At 41.1% G+C, this 12,734-nt stretch overlaps 1 protein-coding gene across 3 annotated transcripts in view; it reads right to left on the bottom strand.

Moving 5' to 3' along the window:
* LOC139756057 (transmembrane protein 41A-like) overlaps nt 1-12,734 on the bottom strand; it is a 41,525-nt gene that overhangs the window by 15,536 nt on the left and 13,255 nt on the right. The gene's annotated exons all lie outside the window — the stretch shown is intronic.

Here is a 12,734-nt window from a genome sequence, read left to right as displayed (position 1 = left end):
TATGCCATGAGTTATACTCAAGTACAGGATGCCATTTATTTAGTCCTGTAAATGACCTTCTGCTGTCATCATATTTTTCAATGGTCAAAATGGAGTAAATCCTTATGGATACACCTTATTTTGAGGGGTAAAATGGTGTGTTAACCTCTACCAAGTGTGAATCTCTTACATGCTAAGAGAGCTCCTTCTGTCAGGGAAAAAAAAGTAAACATACGAAGCATGTGATGAAAAGATATGATAATGTAGCCCAGTAATGTAGCTTGGTTTTCATGAAATTAAAAACAAGACCATTGATCCTTTGAAAAAGGGTGTAAGGTAATTCTGCATATCATTAAAAAAATCCTATTTCAGGACAATAAGTTGCTGTTTACAGCTACAAGCCATGGTTTACATATTGCTCTGGATATCTCTGCAAAAGAAAATCCTGATGGAGAGTTGTTAACCTTTCTCTCACTGATAGCCCCCACACAGTGGCCTACCACAAATCTTAACTCCATACTGATTTTCAAAGATTGTTATTTCCTTGAAGAGGTTAGAGCATATGCTCTCTTAGACCACTTACACATATCCTTGGTTTATAAATAGTACTATTTCCTTGAAAAGGATCAAGAAAATGTAGCCTCTTTTTGTAACTACACATATCCTTTGCTTATAAACATTGCTATTACCTTGAGGTGCATCAAGACCATGCTGCTTCTCAGCTCACTTACACATACCCTCAGGTTCTTTCCAGTGTGCTGAAGTGAAACAAATCTTCTAAATAACCAAATCAGTATTTAATTATTCATTTCACATGATGCACAGTCATCAGCTGAGACTTGTTTCTTATCTATACTTTTAACCTCACAAACTTAATAGCTCAATTGCTTCCTTTAATGAAATATCATTAACTTGATTGGCTATGGCCAACCTCTTCTTGTCTTCAACCATATAATCAGAAAGTGTTAACTAGCTCTCACTTGATAAACAATTAACATATATTCATTACTGAAATGTGGAATCATCCACGTGCTATTTAAGGAACAAACACATAACACAGTAAAAAAAATTATCTCCATATACAGACAGAACATTTTCAGCCTCAACATCCACAGTAGGGGTTAGCATTCCTGACCATGACACATTCATGGGCCATCCAGGATTGAGCACATAGGTTCGAATCCTAGTTGCAGCAGTCCACAATCAACCCAGCTATTCATTCCCCCTTGGGGTTGGTTAATAAAATGGGTACCTGGTGCTACCTCACTGATGTGGGAAATGGCAATCAAGTATAATTATATTACTTATATTTACTGTACTTGATCGCGGTCTCCCTTGTCAGCAAGGTAGCACAAGGAAACAGATGAAGAATGGCCCACCCACTCATATACACATATATACACATAAATGCCCAAACAGATGAAGAATGGCCCACCCACTCATATATACATATATATACATAAATGCCCATACATGCACATATACATATCAACATATACCTACACATATAAAGATATATACATATGTACATATTCATACTTGCTTGCCTTCATCCATTCCTAGTGCTACTCTGCCAGACAGGAAACAGCATCGCTACTCCCTGCTTCAATGAGGTAGTGTAAGGCCACATTCGTTCACACTCAGTCTCTTAGCTGTCATGTACAATGCACTGAAACCACAGCTCCCTATCCAAATCCAGGCCCCACGGACCTTTCCATGGTTTACCCCAGATGTTTCACATGCCCTGGTTTAGTCCACTGACAGTTCATCGACCCCAGTATACCATATCGTTCCAATTAACTCTATTCCTTGCATGCCTCTCATCCTCCTGTACGTTCAGGCCCCGATTACTACCTCCAATTTGGTCTCCTGCTTCTTATTCCCTCCACCTTTGAGACATATATCCTCTTTATCAATCTTTCCTCATTCATTCTCTCCATATGTCCAAACCACTTCAACACACCCTCTTTTGCTCTCTCAACCACGCTCTTTTTATTTCCACACATCCATCTTACCCTTTCATTACTTACTTGATCAAACCACCTCATACCACATATTGTCCTCAACATTTCATTTCCAACACATCCACACTCCTCTGTACAGCCCTATCTATAGCCCATACCTCGCAACCATATAACATTGTTGGAACTACTATTCCTTCAAACATACTCATTTTTGCTCTCCGAGATAATGTTTTCTCCTTCCACCCATTCTTCATCACTCACAGACCCTTTCCCCCCTTCCCCATCCAGTGACTCATTTCCACTTCCATGGTTCCACTCACTGCTAAGTCCATTCCAAGATATCTAAAACACTTCACTTACTCCAATTTTTCTCCATTCACACTTACATCCCAATTAACTTGTCCCTCAACCCTCAACCTTGCTCTTATTCACGTTTACTCCCAACTTTCTCCTTTTGCACACATTTCCAAACTCATCACCAACTTCTTCAGTTTTTCACTTGAATCAGCTACTAGAGCTGCATCACTGGTGAACAACAACTGACTCATTTCCCAAGAACTCTCACCCCCAACAGTCTGCATAATAGCCCCTCAGACATATTTTTATTCTCCCTAAAGTTTAATGATACTCTCTCACCCCAACTCTCATTTGCCCTCTTTTTCAACCCTTACACCTTTCTCTTGACCTCTTGCCAGTTTCTTTTATACATCTCTCAGTCATTTGCACTCCTTCCTTGCAAGTAATCTCCCAGTCATTTGCACTCCTTCCTTGCAAGTATTGTCCAAATGCCTCTCTTTTCTCTTTCACTAACCACTTTACTTCTTCATCCCACCACTCACTACCCTTTTCAATCTGCCCACCTCCCATCAATATTATGCCACATGTATCTTTTGCACAAGCCATCACTGCTTCCCTAAATACATCCCATTCCTCACCCACTCCCCTCATGTCATTTGCTCTCACCTTCTGCCATTCTACTCTCAGTCTCTCCTGGTACTTCCTCACACAAGTCTCCTTTCCAAGCTCACTTACTCTCACCATTCTCTTCTCCCCATCATTCCCTCTTCTTTTTTGAAAACCTCTACAAATCTTCACTTTCGCCTGCACAAAATAGTGATCAGACATCCCTCCAGATGCCCTTCTCAGCACATTAACAGTCCCATGTATTCCCTAAATGTCATAGGTGACTAAAAGGGGAGGGAGCAGGGAGCTGGAAACCCTACCCTCCTGTTTCTTTTGATTTTCCAAGAGAAGGGGGCCAACTGAGGTTATTCCCTCTGTGACTCAGTCCTCTGTTCTTAACACTACCTTGCTAATGAAGGAAATGACGAATATGTATGACATATAGCATTGATGAGATGGCCTTGACTAAGGCCTCAGCTGCCCATGCCATCTTAGCTAAAAAAAAGGAAAAAATCTGAATGGCTACACATCTAAGATTTCCATCAAAATGGTGCATGATTTCCCAAAGTTTGAATTCCAGGCAGCAGTGCTCTGTTATTTCCAAAGGTGGGCATCCGGTCCTCAAAAAGGACCGACAGTCCTGGTCCTTGACTCAAAATGGCTTGTAGACCCCAGTCATGGTCCTTCCTGAAGAATGAAACTAGAACTGACTCGGTCCTCGGTCCTTTCATTTATCATAAATGAAAAATATCTATTTGAAATGAAACACATACACAAACAATTGAAAACACCGGTACAAGTAATACAAGTAGTAATTGATAGTATTTAATACAAGTAACTACAATAGTACTTCATTTTTCCCTTCAAGAAAACCAGCATTTCAAAGTGACTGTCACTAAGCACTGATCTCTTCAGCTTGAGGATATCTTTCCCAAGAAGAGACACTCTACGACAACAGTGGAAGGGATAGGTGTATTAAACTTTATGAACAAGTCCTTAACGCCGGGCTCAGGAATGAGAATTTGTTGATGACAGAGGGTTGCAAAAGCCTCTCGTTGAGAAATGTTACCACAAACTTGGTCCCAGTTTCTTTGCTTTTTGCCCCAACCTCATAAAGAGCCCTAAAGAAGTCCTCATCCTGGTCATTCTCACCCTCACTGCTGCTAGGTTCCATGCCCAAGTCTGTCAGAATCTTCACCATAATCACCATCTGCTTCTTCATCTTGGCTGTGATCTCCTCTACGTCATATATAACATTGTCCTCCATCAGTCGCATCCAGCCCAATTTGAATTAAGGGTGTAGTGCAGCTGCTAAGAGGAAGTCCTTGTCCTCAAAAAGGGGATCAACCTGCTTTGATGCCATTCCAGACAACAACTACCAGTGGCTGACACATCTTGACATCAGTGCTTTCCTTCAGCTCCAACATTTTGAGAGAGATGGCCAAGGTGGGCAGAAGTGCCCCCATGAAGACTTTGTCCTCCCCTTGCATGATGCCCAATGCCTTACAGACTGGTTGCACCACCTCAAGATACTCTTTGAAGAAGCAAATATCAGCTGAAAGAAAAAGTGAATATTCATTTTTCATTTTTTATATCATATTTTTTACTTTTAAATTTAAACATTAATACCTTTTCAAAAAGTAAAATGAAATAAAAAAGAACAGTAAAAAATTACTCACTTGACAAGAATGAAGGTACCCAAGAATGTTGCATGCCCAGTGTAGTCCATGAAGCTTCTCCCTGTCTTGGAAGATGTTGACCAGACAAGAAATCTCATCATAGAAAGAGCTCAATCTCATAATGGTGGGGACTTTCAGCAGTATCCCTATCTTGGCCTTGATGGTGTCTGAGGCTTGTGAACTTCTTGCCTGCTTGTTCCACAACTCTACAGCTTTACCAAAAGTGGTCTGGTACATCTTCCCATAAGTTGATGGTCCTTCAATGCCTTGTCAGCATCAGAGGAGGCCACAAGGTTCCTTCAAGGTCTTATCTGCATCAGAGGTGGCCACTAGCTTCATGGTGTGGGTGGCACATCTTGTGTGCTTTGGCAGGATGTACTTCTATGGAATTGGCTGAAAATAAATGTTAATAAGATTTTATTAGTATGTTTCAGTGAAAATAAAATACATTAAACAAACTTGTAAAATATTTAAAAAATCCAGAAATATTCAATAATCCTTATTTACCTTCCAATATCGATGCCAGATTCTCAACCTGAACATCGTCCCTATCATCGGTCCACCCCACACCTTCTTCCTCTTCCTGGATCTCCTGAGGCAGCTCCTCGTCTGTTTTACCAAAGACACTGCACAATGAAACACAATTAACATACTTTTTATTCAGTGTTATAGAAAAGATGAAAAATGTAAATACTTAGAAAGGTAAAGGAATGTGCATAATGAAATCTGCTTACAAAAATTCGTTGATGTTGTTGCCATTGTCTGTAGTAGTCCTGCATACCTTGTGGAACTTGTACATCTCCTTCACAAGGACATCGAAGGTGTGTCATCTGGTGAGTCGTCCACACTCTAAGACTGACTTTTGCCTGAGGAGGGTTTCCTAGTCAATCCAGAGTACAGTCATCCCCAAGAATGACCTAAAATGAAGTGGATTATGGAATACTTTGAATTGATTCAACTGAAAAGTTTTTTATACACAATCGCTGTTTCCCACATCAGAGAGGTAGTACCAGGAAACAGATGAAGAATGGCCCATCTACTCATATACATATTTATACAAATATAAGCCCATACATGCAGATATATACATACATATACACAGACATATACATATATACACATGTACATATTCATATTCATAAGGAGCTGTGGTTTCGGTGTATTACACATGACTGCTAAAGACTGAGTGTGAACAAATGTGGCCTTTTTTGTCTGTTGTCCTGGTGCTACCTTGCTGAAGTGTGTGTGTGTGTGTGTGTGTGTGTGTGTGTGTGTGTGTGTGTGTGTGTGTGGGGGGGGGGGGGGGGGGGGGGGGGGCGCACAGGAATGGATGAAGGCAAGCAAGTATGAATATGTGCATGTGTACATCTGTATATGTCTATGTTTATGTATATGCTTGAAATGAATGAAAAAAATGAATGTCACATAATGGTTCAACCTCTGGCTATGGAAAAAAGTAAATGTATAATTTATCTACACAAACGTCAATAGCAGTTCTCATCAATTTAACCACTGTATTAATAAGCTTCAATGTCTAAGCTACATTTTTCTCCAATTTCACTATTTTCCTTCACATTTTCAATTGTGTCTGAAGGTTCTACTTCAAGAGTGATTGTTTTTCCAGTAAGGGTCTTCACATCTTGGTTACATCCACACACACAGTTTTCTAAATTGTTTCTTACATTTTTCATATGTATATATATGTATGTGTGTGTGTGTGTATATGTGCGTATGTATGTGTATGTGTGTGTATGTGTATATGTATATATATATGTATATTATCCCTGGGGATAGGGGTGAAAGAATACTTCCCACGTATTCCTCGCGTGTCGTAGAAAGCGACTAGAGGGGATGGGAGTGGGGGGCCAGAAATCCTCCCCTCCTTGTATTAACTTTCTAAAATGGGAAACAGAAGAAGGAGTCACGCGGGGAGTGCTCATCCTCCTCGAAGGCTCAGAGTGGGGTGCCTAAATGTGTGTGGATGTAACCAAGATGTGAAAAAAGGAGAGATAGGTAGTATGTTTGAGGAAAGGAACCTGGATGTTTTGGCTCTGAGTGAAACGAAGCTCAAGGGTAAAGGGGAAGAGTGGTCTGGGAATGTCTGGGGAGTAAAGTCAGGGGTTAGTGAGAGGACAAGAGCAAGGGAAGGAGTAGCAATACTCCTGAAACAGGAGTTGTGGGAGTATGTGATAGAGTGTAAGAAAGTAAATTCTCGTTTAATATGGGTAAAACTGAAAGTTGATGGAGAGAGGTGGGTGATTATTGGTGCATATGCACCTGGGCATGAGAAGAAAGATCAAGAGAGGCAAGTGTTTTGGGAGCAGCTGAATGAGTGTGTTAGTGGTTTTGATGCACGAGACCGGGTTATAGTGATGGGTGATTTGAATGCAAAGGTGAGTAATGTGGCAGTTGAGGGAATAATTGGTATACATGGGGTGTTCAGTGTTGTAAATGGAAATGGTGAAGAGCTTGTAGATTTATGTGCTGAAAAAGGACTGATGATTGGGAATACATGGTTTAAAAAGCGAGATATACATAAGTATACTTATGTAAGTAGGAGAGATGGCCAGAGAGCGTTATTGGATTACGTGTTAATTGACAGGCGTGCGAAAGAGAGACTTTTGGATGTTAATGTGCTGAGAGGTGCAACTGGAGGGATGTCTGATCATTATCTTGTGGAGGCTAAGGTGAAGATTTGTATGGGTTTTCAGAAAAGAAGAGTGAATGTTGGGGTGAAGAGGGTGGTGAGAGTAAGTGAGCTTGAGAAGGAGACCTGTGTGAGGAAGTACCAGGAGAGACTGAGTACAGAATGGAAAAAGGTGAGAACAATGGAAGCAAGGGGAGTGGGGGAGGAATGGGATGTATTTAGGGAATCAGTGATGGATTGCGCAAAAGATGCTTGTGGCATGAGAAGAGTGGGAGGTGGGTTGATTAAAAAGGGTAGTGAGTGGTGGGATGAAGAAGTAAGAGCATTAGTGAAAGAGAAGAGAGAGGCATTTGGACGATTTTTGCAGGGAAAAAATGCAATTGAGTGGGAGATGTATAAAAGAAAGAGACAGGAGGTCAAGAGAAAGGTGCAAGAGGTGAAAAAAAGGGCAAATGAGAGTTGGGGTGAGAGAGTATCATTAAATTTTAGGGAGAATAAAAAGATGTTCTGGAAGGAGGTAAATAAAGTACGTAAGACAAGGGAGCAAATGGGAACTTCAGTGAAGGGCGCAAATGGGGAGGTGATAACAAGTAGTGGTGATGTGAGAGGGAGATGGAGTGAGTATTTTGAAGTTTTGTTGAATGTGTTTGATGATAGAGTGGCAGATATAGGGTGTTTTGGTCGAGGTGGTGTGCAAAGTGAGAGGGTTAGGGAAAATGATTTGGTAAACAGAGAAGAGGTAGTGAAAGCTTTGCGGAAGATGAAAGCCGGCAAGGCAGCAGGTTTGGATGGTATTGCAGTGGAATTTATTAAAAAAGGGGGTGACTGTATTGTTGACTGGTTGGTAAGGTTATTTAATGTATGTATGACTCATGGTGAGGTGCCTGAGGATTGGCGGAATGCGTGCATAGTGCCATTGTACAAAGGCAAAGGGGATAAGAGTGAGTGCTCAAATTACAGAGGTATAAGTTTGTTGAGTATTCCTGGCAAATTATATGGGAGGGTATTGATTGAGAGGGTGAAGGCATGTACAGAACATCAGATTGGGGAAGAGCAGTGTGGTTTCAGAAGTGGTAGAGGATGTGTGGATCAGGTGTTTGCTTTGAAGAATGTATGTGAGAAATACTTAGAAAAGCAAATGGATTTGTATGTAGTATTTATGGATCTGGAGAAGGCATATGATAGAGTTGATAGAGATGCTCTGTGGAAGGTATTAAGAATATATGGTGTGGGAGGAAAGTTGTTAGAAGCAGTGAAAAGTTTTTATCGAGGATGTAAGGCATGTGTACGTGTAGGAAGAGAGGAAAGTGATTGGTTCTCAGTGAATGTAGGTTTGCGGCAGGGGTGTGTGATGTCTCCATGGTTGTTAATTTGTTTATGGATGGGGTTGTTAGGGAGGTAAATGCAAGAGTTTTGGAAAGAGGGGCAAGTATGAAGTCTGTTGGGGATGAGAGAGCTTGGGAAGTGAGTCAGTTGTTGTTCGCTGATGACACAGCGCTGGTGGCTGATTCATGTGAGAAACTGCAGAAGCTGGTGACTGAGTTTGGTAAAGTGTGTGGAAGAAGAAAGTTAAGAGTAAATGTGAATAAGAGCAAGGTTATTAGGTACAGTAGGGTTGAGGGTCAAGTCAATTGGGAGGTGAGTTTGAATGGAGAAAAACTGGAGGAAGTGAAGTGTTTTAGATATCTGGGAGTGGATCTGGCAGCGGATGGAACCATGGAAGCGGAAGTGGATCATAGGGTGGGGGAGGGGGCGAAAATTCTGGGGGCCTTGAAGAATGTGTGGAAGTCGAGAACATTATCTCGGAAAGCAAAAATGGGTATGTTTGAAGGAATAGTGGTTCCAACAATGTTGTATGGTTGCAAGGCGTGGGCTATGGATAGAGTTGTGCGCAGGAGGATGGATGTACTGGAAATGAGATGTTTGAGGACAATGTGTGGTGTGAGGTGGTTTGATCGAGTGAGTAACGTAAGGGTAAGAGAGATGTGTGGAAATAAAAAGAGCGTGGTTGAGAGAGCAGAAGAGGGTGTTTTGAAGTGGTTTGGGCACATGGAGAGGATGAGTGAGGAAAGATTGACCAAGAGGATATATGTGTCGGAGGTGGAGGGAACAAGGAGAAGAGGGAGACCAAATTGGAGGTGGAAAGATGGAGTGAAAAAGATTTTGTGTGATCGGGGCCTGAACATGTAGGAGGGTGAAAGGAGGGCAAGGAATAGAGTGAATTGGAGCGATGTGGTATACCGGGGTTGACGTGCTGTCAGTGGATTGAATCAAGGCATGTGAAGCGTCTGGGGTAAACCATGGAAAGCTGGGTAGGTATGTATATTTGTGTGTGTGGACGTATGTATATACATGTGTATGGGGGGGTTGGGCCATTTCTTTCGTCTGTTTCCTTGCGCTACCTCGCAAACGCAGGAGACAGCGACAAAGTATAATAAAAAAATAAAATATTATGTATATGTCTGTGTATATTAATCTGTATATGGATGTACATGTGCGTGAATGGGCGTTTGTGTATATATACATATATATGTGTATATGAATAGATGGGTCATTCTTCATCTGTTTCCTGGCGCTACCTTGCAGACACAGGAAACAGTGATTAAGTATAATAATAACATCCATATCTGCTTGCCTTCATCCATTCCTGGTGCTACTCCACCACACAGGAAACAGCATCTCTACCCACCCTGCTTCAGTGAGGTAGCACTAGGAAAACAGACGAAAAAGGCCACATCTGTTCACACTCTATCTCTAGTTGTCATGTGTAATTCACCGAAACCACAGCTCCTTATCTACACCCAAGCCCCACAGACTTTTCCATGGTTTACCCCAGACATTTCACATGCCCTGGTTCTGTCCACTGACAGCACATCGACCCTGTTATAGCACATCTTTCCAATTCACTCTATTCCTTGCATGTCTCCACCCTCCTGTATGTTCAGGCCCCGATTGCTCAAAATCTTTTTCACTCCATCCTTCTACCTCCAATTTGGTCTCCCGCTTCTCCTTGTTCCCTCCACCTCTGATACATATATCCTTTTTGTCAATCTTTCCTCACTCATTCTCTCCACATGTCCAAACCATTTCAACACACCCTCTTCTGCTCTTTCCACCACACTCTCTTTATTTCCACACAACTCTCTTACCTTTTCATTACTTACTCAATAAATACACCTCACACCACATACTGTCCTCAAGCATTTAATTTCCAACATATCCACCCTCATCCATACAATCCTATCTATAGCCCATGCCTCGTAACCATACAACATTGTTGGAACTACTATTCCTTCAAACATACTAATTTTTGCTCTACAAGATGACATTCTCTCCTTCCAAACATTCTTCATCGCTCCTAAAACCTTGGCTCCCTCCCCCACCCTGTGACTCATTTCCACTTCCATGGTTCCATTTGCTGCTAAATCCACTCTCAGATTTCTAAAACACTTCACTTCCTCCAATTTTTCTCCATTCAAACTTACATCCCAATTAACCTGTCCTCCAACCCTACTGAACCTAATAACCTTGCCCTTATTCCCATTTACTCTTAACTTTCTCCTTCTGCACACTTCTCCAAACTCAGTTACCAACTTCTGCAGTTTCTCACTGGAATCAGCCACTAGAGCTGTATCATTGGCAAACAACAACTGACTTACTTCCCAGGCCCTCTCATCCCCAACAGACTATGTACTCACTCCTCTCTACAAAACTCTTGCATTTATCTCCCTAACCACCCCATCCATAAACAAATTAAACAACCATGGGGACATCACAAACCCCTGCTGCACTGTAATGAATTATTCAAATAACTCTATTTATTAGTGTTCCTTTAAATTGAAGTAAAAGTAATTCAATCAAAATTTAAGCATACCTGTGGGCACATGTCCAAACATCTGCCATAGCAGAGACCCACTATACAGAGTTGAGGATGCCCTTCATATGTTGCCTCTTCTCGTCAAACCTTAAAATGTTTATTCAAAGATATAATAAGTAATACTAATGTTTATGTATATGTCTGTGTATGTATATATATGTATACGTAAAAATGTATAAGTATGCATATGGGTGTGTGGGGGTGTGTATGTATATACATGTGTATGTGGGTTGGTTGGGCCATTCTTTCGTCTGTTTCCTTGCGCTACCTCACTAACGCGGGAGACAGCGACAAAGTATTATAAATGAATAAATAAATAATGTTTTCCAATGTATATTCATTTGTTAACCAAAGCATACTTAACTTCAATAACTATAAATTGCATTCACAAACACTTATTTCAATATGGTCAAAGTGACCCTGAATCTCAATGCCTGCAAGGGTTAAATGGCCAAAACAAACATACCTGTCTTCAATACTCCTGGCAAGTGTCCACCTCGACATTATGTGCTGACCAGAAACACAGGTGTTGATAAGTCCTTCTATGAATCAGAGTCGATGACGTTGAGTGGCAACATGTCCACAAAGGAAGTGATTAACTAATTAATAAGATATACAAATTCATTACATTTTATCATAACTGACCAACAGAAAGACTTTTAAACAAAGTTGAAAGTGTTAATCAAATTTACTGACCTTCTCTTCAAAGAAAGCCTTGGTGACTCTCGATGGACCAGTTGTGGTCTCCTGTAAAGTGAGCTGAACCATGGTCCTCTGCCTCTTGTACTGAGGTGCTCCAGACAGTTGCTTGGCAGCTTCTTCCTTTTCTGGATTGCCATCCTGTCCTTGATGCTCAAGTTGAACTGGTTCTGGATGTGAGAGTGGTATCTGGATGCATGTTGTTTGAGGTGTTTTGGCTCTTGTTGCTTGTTGAGAGTAAGTTCTTGTTGAGCAGACACAGCAAGCCCTTGTATTCCATGTTCTGCCCCCCCTTGGAGCCCATGTATTCAAAATATTTGTCCAGGTATGGCCAAGGGTTACCAGGTTAAGGTTTTCTGCTAGGGGCTCCAGTTGCTCGACTTGAGGTTGAAGCACTGACAACACTAGATTCTCCTTAGCCTTTACACAGTGAAACACATTTGATTTTAATCTCAGTCTCTTTCCGAGTCTTCTTGACAAAGCAAGATATCATCTTTCTCCAAATAATCTCTAGCCACACCAAAATCATTCAAAAAGACATTGTATGAAAGGTTACTGTACTGAGTTTGCTATACTAAAAGTAAGTGCATTATAGTGAAAACCCGAAGAGACAAAAATGGAGAATAAAACAGACCGAAGAATGTTCGACCATCTGGAATCTATTAAAAAATGGAGAATGAAAAGGACCAAAGAACGTTAGACCATCTGGAATTTATCAAAAATAGACCGCCAGTCCCCATTCCAGTCCTAATTGGGAAAAGGACCGACTTTCCCCAGTTATGGTCCTCATAATGGATGGAGTACCAGGAATTCAGTACTTCTGAAACTCAGTCCCACCCGCCTTGGGTTATTTCTAAGGATTTTGTCCTTATTTTGCTTTCAGAATGGCATCAAATCACCAGGATTTGATCTTGTGCATGAATGCCAATCTTTACATATATTACATGCAATTAAAATCTATAAAATCAAAAACCACCAAATAGATC

The sequence above is a fragment of the Panulirus ornatus genome, chromosome 20 (genome assembly GCF_036320965.1).
Source record: "Panulirus ornatus isolate Po-2019 chromosome 20, ASM3632096v1, whole genome shotgun sequence".
NCBI lineage: Eukaryota > Metazoa > Arthropoda > Malacostraca > Decapoda > Palinuridae > Panulirus > Panulirus ornatus.
The sequence above is the reverse complement of the archived record's forward strand: the minus strand, read 5'-3'. Positions and strand labels throughout refer to the sequence as shown.